This window comes from Apis mellifera, linkage group LG15, assembly GCF_003254395.2.
Source record: "Apis mellifera strain DH4 linkage group LG15, Amel_HAv3.1, whole genome shotgun sequence".
Taxonomy (NCBI): Eukaryota; Metazoa; Arthropoda; class Insecta; order Hymenoptera; family Apidae; genus Apis; species Apis mellifera.
Genome location: NC_037652.1, coordinates 4,962,183 through 4,982,153, shown reverse-complemented (window position 1 = coordinate 4,982,153; position 19,971 = coordinate 4,962,183). Strand labels below are relative to the sequence as shown.

The window sequence follows — 19,971 nt, the reverse complement described above, 5'->3', positions numbered from 1 at the left end:
GATAAGTCGTGGCACGTGATGATCCAACAGGCCGGTCTCGATCCTACGAGTCTAAATTTACGCGGCGTCGCGTGCCGATCGCGTCCTTCTTCGACGCCATCTCCATTAAAGCGTCTCCTCGCTTTTATTTTGCTTAACAAAACGGTGTCGCCCTCCCCTTCTCCCGGAGAAACAAGCATACCCGCGAGAGCGTGCATCTAAATTTAGAGGCGCCCTCTCTTTCTGTAAGAGGGGGGAGGTTTGGACAGGAAGGGAGCGCAGCGATGCACTTCCGCTCGAAATAACCTTCCGGACGTGAATCCACAACGAACGAGATTAACGAGCGAGGTTGGCCGGCTGCGATAACTTTGTATTAGGCTGCCGGCTCCAGGGGAAATCGCGTGATCGACAGCCTCTGCTACTCTCAGCGCGAGTGTATCTTCTTTCTGGCCAGACGCCTCGTTTCCGTGATTTCGAGGTTTGTTTAACGCTCAAACGGATTGCACAGGGGTTGTTGGTGGTTGATGTTGCGAGGTTTAAGTATTGAGTTGGTCGTTCGATTGATCCTTCGATTCGAAATTCTTTTAAGAAAGAAAGAGAAGTGATAATTTGAAGTCTGCTTGATCCTTCGATTCGAAATTCTTTTAAGGGAGAAAGAAAAGTGTGATAATTTGAAGTCTCGCGAATTTTGGAGAGAGTTTCGATGATGGAATTCAATTTACAAGGGGGAAGAAAAGAAGTAAAAGATCGAGGAATTTTTCCTGTTATGAGATTAGGTTTTATTGGATAGAAGAAATAATAAGTGCGTTGAAATTCTTAAGAGTGTCAGAGTTATAAGAAGACTTCAAAGTGTTGCAAGAGTATGAATTATATTTCAAGTATTTGAATTATATTTATGATTTCCATTTATGTGAAAAATTTGATCTTCGATTATTCAGATTAAAATGCAAATTTAAATTAATAATAATTTTAATAGAATCTTTGCTAATACATACTTGCAGGATACTGAATAATTATTAATTTAAATAATTATCAATCAATTGTTCGTTATTATTCCCAAACAATTATTAATCGTGTAGTTAACAATAATCCATCGGTGGATTGAACGAAGAAGATGAAATTGGTCAAATTTGAAGATATTTTGAATCAAAAATAAAAACGAATTTCAAAGATACTTAAGAAAACTTAAAAAGGGAAAGTTCCAATCAAATACACCATCCAATGTTAATATCTAGTACTTCAAAAGAAAAAAAAGATTATTAAAGAATATCTTGATTGCCAGTAGAAAGACAGTCCTCGTGCCTTATTGTTAGATGCCAGTCCAATTGAGGCCAGGTCAGAGCAATGCATTACTGACTTACCTTCGAGAGAATCGTATTATCTACGTCGCTCTAATAACGAGCGTAGGAATTTAAACGATCTAAATTTAAAGAGATCCAAGACACCATCCAAAACTTCGAAACTTTAGAAATCGAATTGTTTTCAACACATCGAGACGATGTGTGATTTCCAAACGAATTTTACCGTCACCCTGTAAATTTGCAGGGAAAAGGACATTTACAGGTCCGTAGATTCTCGGCTAGTCCGTGAAAGGCATTGATTTTCGTGGAACGAAGGGCAAGAACCGTTGGAGTTTCGGTGGAGAAAGATCGATCAATCTAACATAGTAACGTGGACGTGTACTCCGATTCGATTTCACCAGATCGTACGTCACCACCCGTCCAGAGCAGTTAGCTCCCTTCTTCTCAGGGTTCAAATGTCAGCCGACTCAAAGGTCACGTCGATCGACCGACATTCACCGCGCGCGGCCATTGTCTCTTCGATAATCACAGTTTCACATTCCACGAAAGCCTTGCCAATGGAAAATTCCTTTTCTCGATTTTTCAATGTCCCATCGTCAATTCGATTAAGCAAAACTTTGATCTAAACTCTCCTTTCTTCCTAAATTTTTCGCGCGTAAAAAAATCGTTTTCTTTCGATTTTCGACCATATTTGCATAATCTCTTCAAACTTCTCGACTTCGAAGCCTCGCAAAAAGAATATTACTCGTCTCTCTCTCTTAAAATTCGAAACGTAGACGAACAACAATTTATTTTATCTCGAAGATCGATCTTCGTTCTGCCATTTTCTCGCGATCAAAGCTCAACAGAGCATTTATAGCAAGTATTCCGGGAACGCTTTTCACATCGGCGTAAACACAACTTACTTTCTGTAACTGTGAAGTTAAAGTTAGGACCGCTTAGAACGGTTTAATTGAAGGAGGCAGAAGCCACGGAATCCCAACACAGGTAATCCGCTCGAGCAATTCTTCGTCCCTTCACGCACAAAGTTTAATTGCTAGCGTAGCGACCTCATCGACACGCGATAGACAATAGACGGAGCTTCGTCCAAACTTCCTTAACGCGCAAACTTTGACAGAGAAATCCTCTTGCAACTTGGTTTACTTTCGAAGATAATGCTTTCGTTCGTTCGTTCGTTCGTTCGTTGCTTAACGAAGTTTATGCGAAGAAATCTTGAATATGCGGTATTCCTTGACACGGAGGATGATGCCAAAGTTACGTTTGAATTTCTCACGAATTCGTAGACGGAGCAAAATTTTCTTCCCTTGGATCTCTCTAACAACTCGACAAAGAAGATCCTATTATAGATACAATTTTTTTATTACCATTCAGAGGCTTTCTTTCTCGAATGGATTTATGAAAAAGAATTTAATCTTCTTTTATATTATTAAACAATATCTTTATGTATAATTTGAGAACCACTGGCAGATATCTTAAGATATGCCACATTTTATCTTAAGAGCAAAGGAAAGAGAGAGAGAGAAAAGTTTTAGCATCGTTATATTATATTTCCTCGACTGTAACCGAATTATCGGACGAGGTGTCGATTATTTCTTTCGTGTCTTTCTGAAAAGAAAAAAGTTTGAAAGTAACAAGTTCGGTAAAAGTGATTTTTCGATACGTGTCGTGAAATAGATATCGAGATCTCTGTATTCACCGTACAGGGTCGTTAAGAAGTTGACCGATGCATCACTGGGAAACAGTAGTTGGGAGGAACACATTTTTCTCGCGACCTATTATTCACGATTCACGTGAAACTGCTTCCAGACTTTCGAACCAATATCGTTCCCTGAAACGATCGCGAACGAACGAATCGTCTTCAGGAGCCCTGAAAGAGATGTCGAAACGTCGGTTGGCCGAATCTGCTTGCGGGGCAAGGTTGCACTGGCAAACAATATTTACGCCAAGTCTCAGACCTTTGAGTAGAACTGTCTCGTAAATTGTGCCACGAAAGTATTGGGACGTGCGGCTGTGTGAGAGCGTGTAATACGCTTTGCTCGATCTTGGAATATCGAGTTGAAATTTTAACTTCGAAAAATGATTTTTTTCAGATCGTCGACTACCAGGCCCTCGGTATAGATCCGCTTCGACTCGAAGAATAGGTAAGATTATCGTTCGATTCTCTAATAATTTGCATTAAAATAATAATCAAGATATACTATCATAATTACACGACGTTTCTCTCTCTTCAATAAGAATCAATAATAATTCTTAGCATCGTTAATATCTTAATTAACCACACCGTAATATATCATTATCATCGAAAGCGTCCGTTTAGTAGGGAAATGTAATCAAATTGATTTGCTTACCGATCCCCGTGTGTTAATTCTACACGACACAATTTCTCGCCGCTCACGAGCTGTAAATCGTAATCGGAAAGAAAGTATCGTGCGAAGGAATTTGCCACTCACGATTCAAAACTCACGGGAAACGCGTCGATAAACGATCGCCACGTATAATTTGGAACGAATAGACGACTAGAAAGTGTTAAAACGTTCGCTTCGGGGGAGGGGACGGCGAGTTTTGTCGCGTGAAAGGATCACGAAATTGGCGAGAAAATTCTCTCTTTTTGTTCCTGATGATTCTCCGCTTGATAACACGCGTGGAAAATTGGCGCGCGTCTTCGAATTAGCATGAAACGCGTAGGGTGGAAAGCGGAGAGGAGGAGGAAGGAGAAAAAAAAATGTTACGTGGGGCGGAAACACGAAGAAGGAAATACGCGTGGCAGAGCGTAAGAAAATGGAGGAGGAGAGGCGCGCGATATCGCTCGATGAACCCGTCCTGAATTAACGCGTTTTCACCGTGATATTAAACCGTGATGGTTAGTCGTTCAATTCTGCTGAAGGTGGAAGGGGTCCTCTCCTGAGCCTGAGACCCCGATTGCACAGTTCGTGGTGGTTGTTGCTCGGTTCAGTTTGCGTTCAATGCGTGCTTGTTAACGGATCGTGGGATTAGGAGAGGATTCTGTGTATTGTTCGTACCGTGTTTTGACGAGGTATGGAATGGATACCGAGAGAAGGAAAAATTATTTTTCACCTAGGGTCTCGATTATTTGAATATTGCACAAGGTAAGAGTTCGTTAACTATAACAGTCGTTGACTATAATAGTAATGTAAGCGATAAAAATGTTGGGTGTTGGAGAGAAATATTTCTCCGACCGGGAGTATCGAATTTCGATTTGATTCGTCCGATTGTTTCAACGCGTATATATTTCTTATAATTGTTGATTGTCTTGTTACGGTTTAATTTTCGAAACACGCGTACGAGTAAATAATAAAATATATTGCGAAATTAAATTTTTTTATTTTATCGAGGTATAAATTCGAAATAGAGGTGAATTTGAAGATATAATAAATAATTCAATTGTCTATTTAACGCGATCGACCATCAATTGGATCACAATCAATTCCATTTTATCATTTAACATTCGCTAAATATCTCGATGTTTCTTTTTTCCTTTCGATCGTCGAAGTTCAGTGATAGTTGGTTAATAGTTACGTGGCGCTAGTTATCGCGTCATTTGTCGCCATAATATTAATACAGCTTCATCCTTCTTCGAAATTGGACCACGACCAATACAAACGCGGTTCCAATCAAGCGACGAAGCCATGCATAAAACTCATTTTCTCATCGGCGCCGTCTCTCGAGGAGAGGCAAAATTGATTCCGCGAGATATTCTAACTAACCTTAAGTGGAGTAACGAGTTTGAAGTCGTACAAACATCGCGCACATCTCCGATCCAGCTTCGAAACCAGTCGAGGAGAGAGAGAGAAGATCCATTCTGGAGGGAGGAAGGGGAGACCGGTGAAAGCAGGTTTTTTTCTTCTTCTTCTTCTTTCTTCCCCACTGGCCTCCACGATAAGCACCGTGATTCCCTCCTCGAGATAAGGAATCGGCACGCGAGCAAATAATCCGTTTCGCGGGCGGATACGCGATTGGTCGGCGGATACGCCATTGCCAATGCCGAGAGCGGTACACGTAAAACAGACCTTGCCACTATCACAAAAGACCGAGACTTTCACTTATTACGAACGAGTTCACGCCGCTTTGCCCGCTTTTCCTCTCCTCCCCCACTCTTAAGGTAATTAAGGAGTGAGCGGCATGAATTATCGTCGGTGATTAGAGTCTACGCTCTCTCTCTCTCTCTCTCTCTCTCTCTGCAGACTTAATGATAACATTGACGATGGGACCTAGTTTTGGCGCGAATTGCAGAAACAGATTTTGCGAAACTTAATATCGTTAGATTGCTTTCCAAGATTTTTCTTCTCTCGTTTCTAGATTCTATTATTAACGAGCTCTTGTGAGAATTTTAATAGAATATAATATTTAGTTTTAATATACTTACTTATTGAAGAGAATTTTGACGAAAATTAAAAAATAGGCACGTATATTCAGATATCAGATGTTCTTTCTTCGTTTTGATCTATTTCCGGTTCTTTTCTTTAACCGCACTAATCGTGACATCTATGAGTAATTAGGTGAATCATTCCATGGTCACGTAATCGCCATTTCTCGTATCGTTTCTTTTTTTTTATTGTTTTGACAGGCGAACCGTTAAAATGCATTGTACACGCATTTAGAAAAAAGTCATTGTTATTTTTGTCTTTATTATAATCCAAATAGTTACGCGTAATTCTAATTCTTCAAGGATTAATTCTAATCTTCTTATTACCATATTTCTAATCTCCAAACTTTCTGTTCATTGTTTCTCAATTCCTTCTTCCTAGTCGAAAAATTTATCGCTCTCTAATTATTTATCCCCCAAAAATTCGTAATTTTCTCCATACGAATAACAATAATATTCTTCCAATGATTCTTCCTCTCATCCTCTCCCATCGAAAAATTATTATTGCACGATCCCAATTAATTAATCCCGGTTAACGCTCAAGAGACGATCGCCCGCTCGAGGATACGCAAGTTTGCAAGGAAAGTTCGACGAAACGGAAGTTAGGAGAGCGTGGAGTGTTCGGCACAGATTCCCCTAGCCAGCCGTCCGGCAAACGGTACTCGGCTCCGTGTTCGTTAACTTCTATTGGCGAATCTAGCGGCGAGCCGAGCCGGTCGTGGCATTAATATTTATTGCGTTGCAACGAGCCAACAGATTCCACGATCGCGGTTAAGTAGGGAGCGGATCGCTTTAATTTCCAGCATTGTTCCTACACAGAGGCGCACCGGTGGCCGCGATACGCGCGGGTTTATAGAGTTGTAAAGCGGAGGGATTTATTAACGAGTAACAACCTGTTACGTCCACTTCCACCTCTGTTCCATTCTGGATCGTTCAACCTCGACCGTCGAGAAGGACTGAAATTGCTTCTTCTGCCTCCGTTTCTTGTCCCACCCGTGCTCGACAACAGGCACGCGACTACTGTTCGTACTACCGTGGTCTTTTGTCCCCAGGCGTGAAATTTTGGTCGGTTGGGTATCGTATTCCGCGGCAAATAAATTCTATTCCTTTTCTTTGAAATAAATGGATTTTGTTCTCAAATATTTTCAATTATTATTATTCTTGCTGCTCAATTTTAATTAGATCGAAATTGATAAAACGAAAGAAGAAAAAAGAACAAAGGAATTAATAAACAATAAATGGAAATTATTCGATATAAATCAAATTACTAATACTTAACGCATATTTATTTCCCGTGAAATTCGAATTTTTATTACCATTATATTTTACTTATGCTCTTTTCCCTTTGTTAAAAAATTACATTTATATCTATTTTACACCTATTTATTTTCAAAAACATTGACGGTTGACACATAATATTATTCGATTATTATATTTCTATTCAAGGGAAACTAGGTGAAATAATACGCCAATTTGTATCGTAATTAAAATCGGTGCCGTAATTAGAATCGGTATATCGATTTCACTCGGTTCAATGCAAAGCGATAAAAAGCTACGTGTCTCATTAGCCATAAAATTCAGATCCCCGGTATTGAAACTGGCCCAAGTATCGGGTGAACGGGTGGAACGCGAGCCACGTCGATGGAAGACGTATCACGTTCCAACCCGGTTGACGGGATGGATATATCCCGGTCTTTGCTCGCGCTAAAATCCCGTGACGACGATCTGTGAAAAGTGTTGTTCACGGGCGGGCACTGGCGCGCTTTCAGCGCGGAGGCGTTTTATCGAAAAAACGAATGGAGCGTTTCACGTGGTTTATGCACGTTCCTTCCCAAGTTATGCGTTTCTTCCTTCGGCAACCGATGGTGAAACGTGCTGGCACGTAGCGGAACTTTGCCCCGTATGCCATCCTCGAACACACAACCAATCCTCGAGTATTTACGGCTCGCGCCCGTCTTCTTATATAGACCGAACCCCCCCGAAGAAACTTGTACGAAATTAAAGGAAAACTTCTTATGGAAATTGATAGAAGCACTTAGCGAACGTTTCCTAGGATGTTTTGTTTCTATCGAGGTGATAGATGGTGTTTGACGCGCGCTCAGGAATGTGCGGCATCGTCACGTGACCCGAGAGACCGAACCTCGGTAAGGATCGGAAAATTTCGGGCGAGATCGGGTCGGGTCTCTCGTCCCATACCGTCCCGTCGCATTTGTTCGAGATCACGCTCGATTTCGCCCGAATTTTTCCGATTCGTTCCGAACACGTAACCTCGGTATTCCGTATGCGTTTCTAAATGTTTCTCTTTCGATGCAAGTATGCGGGGGTAGTTCGAGGAATGCGGAGAATGACTAATAAATAGGATTTGCGGCGGGAGAATGGAGCGAGTATTATTGCGAAAGAAGTTAAGAGTTTCTCCGATTCCCACGACTGCGCCTTCCCAGGTCAATTTTCACGCGTTTTACCGTTTTATCTTGAGTCCATACCTTTTCGCAAGACTCTCTATTCGCGTATTAGAAATACACGCGTGCAGGATCGAAGGCACGGTTTGAATTACGAATTAGAAGCCGCGTCTTAAGTGCTCTTCCTTTCGAGGATTGTTTGATGCAAATCGTTCGTATTTACCGATAACGTCACTATTACTCCTCGTCTTTCGAATCTTGACTCGTTGGTACTTGACCCAGTTTCGTCTCAAAAGGAGTTCACGATCACCTGATCCTTTTAGACGTACGCTCGCACATCCCTACTCCATTCTTCGCGCGAAACAATATTCTATAGAGTGGGAAAAATTCTAAGAAACGATTTCTCATTAACCTAGGTCGCGATTCCAAACGATCCACCTTGCACTTAATTTTATTTACACTTAATTCACACCGGCAATCCGTATGCAGACAATGCATACAATCTTTCCAACTAAATTTGCAAATTGATACTGACCTACATATATATAAAAGTCAAATTGACTTTATCGAGATAAATCACATGAAATATTAATTTTCTAAAGTTTCAAAATCGTTCACTGATTATTGGCCAATATTTTGGATTGCATAAGGCTAGGTGAAAGCACGATCTTAGCTGTTTATAATCCGTGTACATGATCCTGACATTGTTTAATTATTGACGCGTACAATATGTGCATACGCTATTATCCGCAGACAACGTTTGTTAGTGTAGATGGATCTTAAGGCTTGATATAGAAGCATAATCTCTACATAATCCATTTGACGTTATTCGAACGACATTGCTGATTATTGTTGCACTTGCACGCCGACAATATCGATGTAGACGAGTGTTCAAGTGAAGCATGTTTCGGATAAAGAATATAAATCGAGGGATTCGTTTGATTATCGAGGCGGAAACCTCTGAATGCGAAGAGGAAACGCTGCCATCGACCTGGTTGACCGTGTGTATGCGAATGGACGAGAAGCAGCGGAGGCATTGACCTCTTTGGCGATTCGCACACGCCAGTGACATGGCACGCGTGCGAATTGCACGCTTCGCAGGCCGACTGATCGACCGATCGAAAACTTTCTTTTTCTCCCTTCATATCTAATTTTTACCCAACAAATATTATTAATTTAATTCCAATTAATTAATTAATCCTCCAAACATAAATATTTATCTATTTTATTCTTTTCTTTTGCTCTCTCTCTCTCTCGTTCCACGTCACAACCGATCGAAAGCTGTTCCGCGCTAGGCGAATCGCCTTGAGACTTCCCCGAGCGGGGAAAAGGTTACAGAGAAGCGCGGTTAACGTTGGTCAGGGACTACCGTAAGACTACCTTTCGAAGATCGATTTCTTCACGCTCTTCGCGAACAACAACATTCCAAAACTCTGTTACCCACCAATTATCCCGACCCCCCGTTATCCCATTAACCGTTTTCCAAAGTTTCCGCTCCAAGTTCTCGCCCCGTATCGCCAAGTTTCCAGTTGTATTAAACCGGCGATTACCAGACACTTTCACTCGTCCCGAATACCTTCCCACGTTCCACGACCCCGCTCGCTTCGAGCCTCGATAATAATCCACCAAAGTAACGGAAAACGGGCGGAAGAGGAGAAATTTTCTCTCCTCGATCCTCGATCCCCCCTCCCTAACAATAATAATAACCGAAAATCGAGGATGCCTCCTCCCCCCGATGGGTTAATTAACCAGGGGAAGGAAAAGTTGGATATTTCGCGGATATCGGAATTAGTTTGCGGTTGTAGCTGAGCGCACGCTACAATCGGGATCGAGAACGAGCTCATTAGAGGAGAGGGGGGGAGGGGCCTGGCCCCCGTTTCTTCTTCGGGCGGGTAATTAAACGCGCGAAGGAAAGGAAAAACTCATGGCACCGGTCGGGTGGGTGCATCGGTCGCGAAGTAGGGCTTCGCATTAATTGTATCGCGCCTCGTTAGGTCGTCCCAGAACGGGTCGAGGTGTTTCAGGGAACGCCGTGAGCCTTGTAGCCCGGGGAGGAACGAGAGAGAGAGATGATGGAGGAGAGGAAAAAAAGAGAAGAAAAGGAGGAAACCGGGTCCGGAGACCTTGTGCTCATTGCCACGCCGGATCGACTACGGAACACGGGCATCACGTGCTGGTACAGCACTCGAGAGAGAGTTTCGACGATCCTAGAAACCCTGACACTAGGCAGGTCAGGCCTAGTTTTTCTTTCTTTTTCTTCTTTTTTTCCACGGATCGGGCTTTCTTTCTTTCTTTCTTTTGCTCGATTCTTCGAAAGAAGAATCTAGAAGAAGATGTATTATGATTCTCTCTGGTCTAATTGTTTATTGTGTATCTTTGAAATCGATGAGGAAAAGGTACAAATTGGCATTATATCAGGAGAGTATAAAAACGAAATTGGAACGTAATTGTGAATTACGCGAATGAATCTGAGAGACGGAGTAATCTGACTGGTTTGACGACTAGATGTCTACAGAAATGTCGATCGATTATTATCAATTTTTTTCTTCCTTATACAGTTTCTCTCCCATTCAAAACGAGGAAGGAGCATGGAAATACATGGATCGAGAAGAGCTCGCATTCGATATTATGACGAAATGTTGTTATTTTTAACAATATTATCGATCTTTTTACTTTACCGTTGAAAAACAACCGGCATCCTACGCACGAGTACGGTTCATACGTGGGCATCGCAGGATTAATTAGCAACGATAACTCTCTCATCGCAAGACGAATGTCCCGCGAGGAAATACAATGGAGAATGGTTTGAAAAATCTCTTACAGAGATCGCGTTACGTGTCGCGGTGTGTAAAAAAACTTGGAGATCTTCTCCAGAGATATCCAATAAATCCTAAAACGGTTCTTTTCCAAGTCTCTCTATCTTTCTCTCCCTCTCTTTTTATGATTCATCGACGAAAAACCGTCTCTTCGAATATGGCGTACACGTGTCGCGGAAAGATTGGCGTCTACGAAACGAAAAAGATAGGAATATCGGAAAGCGGATCGAGAAATGAACACAGAAGCGGATGACACAGTAACCAGGTCCAGTTTTTTCGCTACTCTCACGAAACCTGGTCGTGGTAATAAATGGCGTGGCGAACCCTCTCCTGGAACCGCGCCGTTTCCGGAATCGCTCGATCTAGGCGAGTGTTCCGGTTTGCTCGATGAGATCGAGCAGGTTTCAAGATTGAATATTAACGGAGGATCGAGAAATGGAAAAAGGAATATATACTTCTTCGATATTTATAGAGGAAAAAAAATTTATAAGCAGATTTTCGAAACCTGTTTGAACTTGGTTCCGATATTTGAATAATTAGATATTAATAATCCGTTTAAAACGATTTCTTTTGGATCTGATCTGAATATACGAGTAATATTGTCGAGCAAATATTGATCCACGAGGCCCATTAGGCCGATAATCGAGGCCGATGGAAACAGGCGTCTTGAGGCAATTAGAAATCGATCGATGCATCCACGAAAGCGGATTTTTCGGGATTTCTATGCCTTCAGCGCATCGGCGCGCTTTCTTTCATTCGGCGAACGAACGGACGAAATTTCGCGAAATTTCTTAGGAAATAATAGAGAAATCGCGGTGAATTGGCTTTTCGTTAAGGAGTTTCTTCGACTCGCGTGTGTTGCACACCGCGTGTTAATGACGGTGAAATTTCTGAACCGTTTGAAAAATTCAACTTAGGATCCCCTTAGTCACAGTTTAATCGCGTCGCTCATGAATTATTAAGAGCTCTGTTTACGAATCAACGTAGCGAGAATGTGGGTGGTCGTGGTTTGGATTTCTTCTTCTTCTTCTTCTTCTTTTTTTTTCTGTTCATTGAGCGAAACGTAAACGTATCGTTGACTTATAATAATAATAAAGAGAAAATCGTGATTGTTTTCGAAATCTATTTCATAAATTAGCCTATCGAATCTCTTTTTCAACTTTCCATACAGATTCAAATCTAACCGATTCACGTTCAAACACGGATAACACGCATACATTAACATCGAAAATTAATCCAATCTAACCAAAAAAAAATTAATTGATTAGTTTCAAATTTTTGTTTTTTATCGTACAAAAATCATAATTATAATTTATTCATAAAAAAAATATATATATCAAGGATCGATAAATTATATATATACCAACCACAAGCTGAGCTATCGTTGGAAAAGTGGAAACATCGTGCAGGAATCGGTCTCCTCTCGTTCGACTTCCCCTCGAAACCCACTCTCGCGACGTTCCATCGTCACAATGCTCGCGAGATCTATCGCGGTCATCGATCTCTTCCTGTCCTTTCTCATTGTGTGTGGAAAACTTTGACGTCACTCACGTCGGTTGCCTTGGTATCAAAGCTCACTCGCAACCGACTAAACTCCATCGAGAGAGAGAGAGAATCCCATCCTTCCCCCTCTACTCCATTTATCAAGAATAGGTGTACTACGCCCAAGCTTCGTGGAATCACACACCTCTTCTCCTCACCAACGGATTCCCCCGAATTATCATCCTCCGCTCGATTCGAGTGGTGCTCGCCTATATTTCTGTAAAGAAAGCAAGAAGACGGTTCGTTAGACGAGAGACGAAAAACGAATAACGAAAAGAGGAACGAAAGTATGCTTCGCCTGTCGCGTAGCCGGATGGGCGGGCGGCACGAGTCTGCCGCGAGATAATGCAAGAAGAATGAAGAACGGTATGACCAATCGCCAGATAAATGGGGATACGTGTATCTCGCGTGTTTTGTTTGAGAAACAGCGCATTTGCTATCGAGTCACGCGGGGCAGACGTTTGTACTAGATAAAAACGGCCGGACGAAGTCGAATGAACGATAATTAATTCCGCGCGATCGATCGACTTTTCCACATCGTATTTTCTTTTATGGCCCATCGCGGACACGGGTATTCAAAGAATACGTGTCGACTACTTTCGTCTGGATAAAAAATATGTTACTTTTTGATTGACTCGTCGATTATATTGGATTTCTTTTTTTTTTTTTTTGTGAAAAATTATAGTTTCATCGATTTCTCTGATGGCTTTTTCTGAGATTATATTGAAATAGATTTCGTATCTCTCCACATATTTTTCCACTCTTCCTGCGTCGATTACTGATAATTAAAGAATACTAAATATCGTCACGAGAACTGTATTTATATTTAAATATATTTCATCAAGCGTTTTCTCAACGACAAAGAATCATGGTTTTCGATACATCGACGTAACTAAAATTACTTTTTTTAAATCGATTTATTTATTTAGAGAGAGTGAATAATCAATCCGAACGAAAAATCGTTAATTTTCTTACGCGTAAAAAAACGGACGGAAAGAAGTTTACTCTGATTAAATGGACGCCGAGTTCCACGACCAATCGTTTTATTAAACGTTGACTATCCGTATCTCGGATAAATTGCGAAGTTGCAGGGAGGAAGAAACGAAAATCAGAGCGGCAAAGTTTCGTAAAAGTAAGGAAGGAAAGCGAAATCTCTCCGCTCGGTTTATCCCGGGGAAACGATTCGGCCATTTTGGTGAACGCGCGGTCGAAATAATTTACGAGTTATTTGAAATCCTCGCGTTAGAAGATTCGAGCAAGTATATATTCCAACAATTCCCCCCAAAGCCGTCCATTCTAAATTATACCAAACTAAAGTTTCCCCAGATTCTCAACTTTGAGAAATAAGGTAATTTGTTGCCTTGGCACTGTGACTGACAATGAATCCGCATAACACCATAAGCATCTCGTTGCCTTTGAACAAATATCACCAACATTTATCAATTTTCGTGATATTATTATATTACGTAGACAAATATATTTTATTTCTTCATCCATTCTTCAATTTCTAATTTTACATTTCGTATTTATCTCTTTAAATAGAAGAAAACCAATTACTCTACATCTATCTCGATCGAAAGATCCAAGGAATATGTCGAATAATTCGACAATACTCTATCTAAGAAATCTCTTTTTTATCCCGGCTGAGAAAGGAGATAAAAACCGATTGTACACCTCTCCATTGTCTCTCCCGACTCTTTGTGTTCGACCGCTTTGTTTCGCGGCCACGCGTCTTCTCATCTTTTATTCCGCTTGGCGGACAAATCGCGCTTTCGCGGCAACCGCCGTTCACCGTTCGTTAACGAGGCGAGCACTCGCGATCCATCCACGTCTGAAAATTCCTATCAAGCTTTCTAGACGAGGCGGCGTTCATCATTTTCATCCGCGCGCGTAACGTTTAACGGCCCAGAGCGGCGAATTTCGCCGAGGAGCGATGGCGAGCTAAAAGTATACATCCAGGCGCGCGCGCGCTCTCCTCTCCTTTTCCTTCCCCCGCCGGGAGAGAGATGGCGCGCGCGTGCATAGGAATAAAAGCCTCGATGGAGGCGCGTTTCACATTTTTTTTTTACGACTCCCGCCACCAGAGTTTCTTCTTTATTCGCAACGGCTCGAGGTGATACGCGCGAAAAGCTCGATACACGCGCGTGAAAGAACTGCTTTCCAAATGTGCGGACAACTCGTCGATTTTGCCACGAGAGAAGAGAAGATTCTTCGAGAAATTCACGAAGCGCGACCTTTTCCTTTTTTCTTAAGAAACTGGATCAAACCATTCAAATTGATCAGTTTCGACGGTATTTTTATTTTTCCAATTGTTGAATGTTTTGATATTGAATAATACAGTAATCGTATAGATAATACTATTATTTATTCTTATTAATATCAATATAATAAAATAAAAGCATGTTTTAGATATCTTACGAGAACGAGCAAAGAAAAAGAAAAAAGAAATGATTAATAATGAAGATGATATTGATCAATCATTAATCGTTTGGGAAATAGAGAGTGGCGAGGTGTATCGTTAAAGAAAAAAAAAAAAAAAAAAAAAAAAAAGGAGAGAATCAGTTGGAATAATAATCGCAAACGACACACCTCGAGATTGCCCACATCTGTAATTATTCAACGATTTATAGGCAGAGGTGTATTTCAATAATTCATTTCATTTCAAGGTCCTTTTTTTCCTTTTTTTTTTTTCCATCGTACCTTCTCCAATTGCGCACGCGAATTATTGCCACGTTTCTCGCGGCATTCCCCAGTCTTTCGTGGGAGAGAATGAGAGAGAGAGAGAGAGAGAGAGAGAGAAGACGTTAACTCGCTTGTTTTCTGGCATCAGTCGCCTCGGTAATGGCGCTCAAGGCGTGGAACGGGACCAGACACGTAAGATCGCGGGGTTACGAGGGAAAGTCCGTGGCACGCATCACTTACGTGTTGGCTTCGCGCATTCTGACTCTCAAAGTGAAAGAAGTTGGCGTTGGAAACGCGGACGAGCAAACGACGCGAGAATCGTTGCACGACTAGAAAAATAATCGATATTTCTACGTACACAGAGATATTACAATTCGCATCTCCTTCCGATTTTGAGGTTAGGTCGCAGTTCCATTATTATTTTCTTCTTTTTCTTCAAACAGATTCGAAAAAACAAGATAGATCGGCGGGAATCACAATGGAGAATAAGTGGCGCGTGTCGAAAGCGAAGAATTTATTAAGCAAATCTTACATTTACGTCGTACCCGTTGGAGATTAATTGAGAAAGCGGGAGACCGCGTATGAATACAAATTACCGATGAAAAATAAAAGCGTTTCTAACGCTTGGTGTTCGACTCTCACTTAGGACGAGTATTCGGAATAAAGAGAACGATACTTTGACTTGCTATTCAGATTATATCAATCTTTACGGAAATTCAAAATCTAAATTAAGGAATACGATTGTCCTCTTCTCCCCATCTGAAAGTGTCTGAATTTTCCACGAATATGAAGCGAGCAATCAGCGAGTAGAGAAATTCTATTCTCCCGCGACGATCATATCGTTTCGAGCATCTCTCGCGAGGAGCAACAGACTATTCTTCCGTGCCACCAACGCGAGATATACGACGGGAGATGCGGACAGCCCTGGGAAGAGAAATGTACTCGGGGCTTTAAGTTTATTCGAAGAGGGAAGTTTCCAGGGAGAGGCAGTTCTCATTCTTGAAAAACTTCCCCTCCCCCTTCAAGTTATCGCATTAATTTCGGGGCAAAGAGTTGAAGAAGAACGCTCCTTCTCCTCTCTCTCTCTCTCCTCCGAGTTAACAAGAAAAAATTCGTAATAAGAAAGGAGGGGGAATTTTCAGGACGCACGACTCGTCTCAACTTTTAATGCACACCTCGAATATCTTTCCATCGACCGCCTCCTTTCAGTTTCAATATCGCGGAACGATAAGTCTTTAACGTGATTGATATATGGGGGAAACTTATCTCGAATCGATAAAGGTATATTCCTCCAAGATTTTAACCGTCACCCTGTGGACTTGGGAATTATTATGCAATTTGATTGCAATTTGATCGAAGAAGAAGAAGAAGAAAGGGAAGAATTTTATCATCATAATATATGCGAATGCAATGTAATTTTGCGGGAAGAAATTTGCGTTTTACGATTCTAAAATACGAGATATTTATTGAGGTCTCGCTATGGGATAATTGACGCGAGCATCATTTTCGATTAATTTTCTCGAGATTCAAGAAACTCGTTTTCGTTGATAAGTTAATTAAACGACTGATCCGGCGAGTGATTTGATCAATTGAATATTTAACAAACAGATTCTTCCGTTAAGATTATTAAAACTCGTTATAATATTAAAAAAAGCCAAAACTTTCTCCGTCTTAAAATTTCCAAAGAGAATTTAGAATGTCTCGTGCACGCATCTTAATGTTCGAAAAATCTCGTCCCAAAAAAAAAAAAAACACGATAGTCGTTCCACTTTTACTTTTCCATCATCATCCACCATTTCCATCTTCGTCGCGAGACAACGTTGAAACAAGGCGTAAGACGACGTATCGGTTAAATTTTATTCCACCGAGTTTCCAAAGCTCAGCGACAGCGAGCCGGGAGAGAAACTTGAGCGACCTGGAGAGGCTGGAGGATTTTTTTCCCTTTCCTTTTTTTCCTTTTTTTCGCAGCCGTTCGATTACGAGGCACGGCCGGTGGAACGGTCACAACCTCGCCGCGAAATTATGTAACTCTTCCTGGCCGAGGCGGGAGCAATGGAGCGTAGTCGTATCGCGGATCTAAGCCACGGAACACGCCGTTTTCATTTCGATACCGACCGGACGGAATAAAGAAACCGAATCCTTTCACGATTTTGCGAATATATATATATAAAAATATCGGTTCCAAGATTTTCTGATCTGACCTTCGCGCGAGACCAATCAATGGGAACGAATTCTAAATTCTCAAAGAACGTAGAATTCACAGAACGAACGACGAACGATAATTGAAATTTAAAAAAAGAAAATTTATAACGTAAACGTTCTTCAACTTTCAATAAGGAATGATAATAAAAATTAAAAGAAATTTTAAGACCGTTGAGACAATATTGCTTATAGAAATAATACTTGAATATATGTATGTCTAGGAGCAGGAATTTTATTTTCATCGCGGCTTGCCTTTTATATTAACAGGTAGAAATAACACCTTTTCATATACCCTATCGATATAAATGTAAGATAAGATTCATCGCGCAAACACCTTCAACTTAATTCCGTATATATAATTAAAGAAATTCAAGAAACCCTAACCAAGAAACGTGATAAATAACAAATTAATTAAACCCTAACCGACCAACTAACCAACACACACACGTTAAAACAGGTTAAATCGATAAACAAACAACAACAAATAAGAATCCGCGCTGGATCGCTCGCTTTCTCCCACGATGATCTCACCGCGTGGCATTTTAGATCGGTGTCCGACCGCCATTCCTCCTACCTGTTCACCCCAGTTTTCACGTTCGATCGAGTCGAAGCCCCGAGAGCCAATCCATCCGTGAATTCCGTTTCTTCGAAACGGCCGCAGTCGTGTTATGTAAATGACGAGGAGGGGGAGGAGGAAGAAGGGGCGCGGGCCTTCGAGAATCCCCCATCGAGAAGGACGGTTTTCCAGGATGTCGGCTTTTGTCGTATCCCTCCGTATACTCCTCGATGCGTTGAAACGCACGGAGGAGTAAAAGGAGGTGTGGCGGTTGGTTATGCGGAGCTGGAGCCGGTCGACCTCGTTTAGGACCGGTAAAGGCGTAACACGTACGCGCTTGCTACGCGCGAGACTACTCTCCGCCGCAGCTCTCTCGCAGGGATCGGTTCCAGGATTAGAAAACACGAAAACGTGTTTCTCCGCGCGCTCGATAATGGACGAGAGAGAGAGAGAGAGAGGGAAACAACCCTTCGAAACGGTTGCCGAATCGACACAGTAAAAAAGACACGCGAGTTGTTCGTATTCGAGTGGATGGATGTTTGCTTTTTGAAAATTTTTTAAAAAACACGAACGACAGAGATGTAGAAACTCGAGTGAGAAATGAAAATTTGTTTAGATATCCGTTCGTACGTCACACGCATTAAGCGATGATTAAATATCGTAACGTAAGAAACGTTTTAAATTGCTCTATTAAACGCTCTCCTCTTCCCACTTTCTCATTCGTGTATATGTGTATATATATATATATATATTGCCTGGGATATTTTACAGTCTTCTCGTCACGTGTTTACGTTTACTCATTATTTTTCTATTTTCATTAAAATTTTTCATAAATCCATAAAAAGTGCACACGTAATCCTTCATAATTCCTTACGTCACGCGTGCATACATTCATTCGGCGGGACTGGAGAGATGATGGATGGAATGAGAAACGAATGGAAAATTGAAAAAAAAAAAAAAAAACACTTTCGATTCGAAACGCACAACCGCCTTGCCTTGCCTTCGACCTTCGACTAACGATTTGAAACTGACATTTCGAACGGTTTCCAAGGATTCATTTGCATAACAGGAAACTCCGTTTCGATCCCTTTGCAATTTCCAATGTTCCAACATTTTTTTTTTTTTTTACTCCTTGTGCAATTATCGAGGAGAGAGAGAGAGAGAAAATACAACTTTCGATTCGCGTTGCAATTGACGACGATGATGAGGACGAGGAAGAAGAAGAAGAAGAAAAGCGATTGGCATTTCTCTTGCCTTGCCTTGCCTTGTTTGATCACGGAGAGAAAGAGCACGCGAGCGAAGGAGGATAGCGGGGACGGGAAACTGTACACGGTTTTAACAACGGTTTAACAACGGTTTTCTAACGCGTGGATTACTGTTAGGCATGGCGAGACCGCGTGACGCTAACGATCAGAGAGCAGAGAGAAAGAAATTTCGAGGCAACAATCGTTTCAACAATCGCGATAATTTCAAAAGTAAAATTGATAAATGAACGGAATTAATTGGCTTCGTATTTTTTTTTTTATACCGCGCGCGCATCGTATTCGCTTTTGAAAGGGAAATGGAAGATAAAAATTTTATTCGACGAGAAAAATTAATAATACCGTCTCCTCCCATATATATAATTATATATTTGTTAATAAATTCGACGCGGGGATAAATGGATAAAAGGTGTCGGAATATGAAATATTTAAATTGGAAAATAATTTATTCCCCCTTGGCCTTAGCGAAATTTTTCGTCCGACTAAAGAAACAAGTTAAATAACGATCTTGATTAATTTCCCTTTTTTTCAAGGATTAAATAATTAAACAATTATCCTTTCTTTCCTTTCCTTTTCTTTTCCTTTCGATAAATTCCAAGATCAAACCATCCTTGACCTTAATTAATTTTTGTCCGATACAAAGAGTAAATAGAAAATAATTCTCCCTTGATAAAAATTTCGCCCAACGGAGAATTTAATTAAACTCGTAACATTATTTGATCAATTTTTTTCTTTTTTTTTTCAATCGTATATTAGTTTAAACGATACGTTCCCCTTCCCTCTTCCCTCTCCTTCTCCATTAATTTCATTAATACAAGTGGAAAAGCATTGAAGATCCTGAAGGCGAA

At 41.1% G+C, this 19,971-nt stretch overlaps 1 protein-coding gene across 3 annotated transcripts in view; it reads left to right on the top strand.

Moving 5' to 3' along the window:
* Positions 1-19,971, top strand: part of LOC552257 (bromodomain-containing protein DDB_G0270170) — a 64,176-nt gene that overhangs the window by 17,543 nt on the left and 26,662 nt on the right. For 2 of the 3 annotated variants that reach the window (XM_006561004.3, XM_006561003.3), the window contains exon 2: positions 3,371-3,421. The exons of the other annotated variant lie outside the window; for it this stretch is intronic. The gene's annotated coding sequence lies outside the window, so the exon portion shown is untranslated. The remainder of the gene's footprint in view (positions 1-3,370; positions 3,422-19,971) is intronic. 3 annotated transcript variants of the gene reach the window in all.